The sequence below is a fragment of the Myotis brandtii genome, unplaced genomic scaffold (assembly GCF_000412655.1).
Source record: "Myotis brandtii unplaced genomic scaffold, ASM41265v1 scaffold208, whole genome shotgun sequence".
In the NCBI taxonomy this organism is placed as follows: domain Eukaryota; kingdom Metazoa; phylum Chordata; class Mammalia; order Chiroptera; family Vespertilionidae; genus Myotis; species Myotis brandtii.
The window spans coordinates 5246366-5246882 of NW_005357764.1; positions in this window are offsets into that span (position 1 = coordinate 5246366).

Consider the following 517-nt stretch of genomic DNA (forward strand, 5'->3'; position numbering starts at 1 on the left):
AAAGAAAATAGGATTCCACTGAGTCTCCTATCTATCTACTCCAGGACTTCTGTGAGGATCAAATGAGATGAGGCACGGGAAAATGCTTCATAGACATTTGGTTAAAGTGTGAAATGTTCTAACTCAAGATGGCGGCGGAATAGGCAGACGCATCCCAAGGCTTGTCCAGGAGCAAATAGAATGAGCAGCTGAAACTAATAACACCCACCCCGAATTGGCGAAGTATACTCATCTGGTGAGACAGTTTTCAGCCGGGAAGGGCAGAGTTCCCCTGGAAAGCAGACACGTGAGCAGCACGCTCTTGTCCAAGGAACATCAGCCCTGTGAGCAGCCTGCCTCAGGCCTAAGAGCAGCAGCCTCATGTGGCCTGCCCCTGTCCAAGGAGTAGCAGCTGTGTGAACGGCCCGCTTCCCCGTCTGAGGAGCAGCAACCACTCGAGCAGTCCGACCTGTCTGAGGAGCAGCAGCCGCATGAGCAGTCTACCTACGTCTGAGGAGCAGCAGCCCTGCGCAGCCCG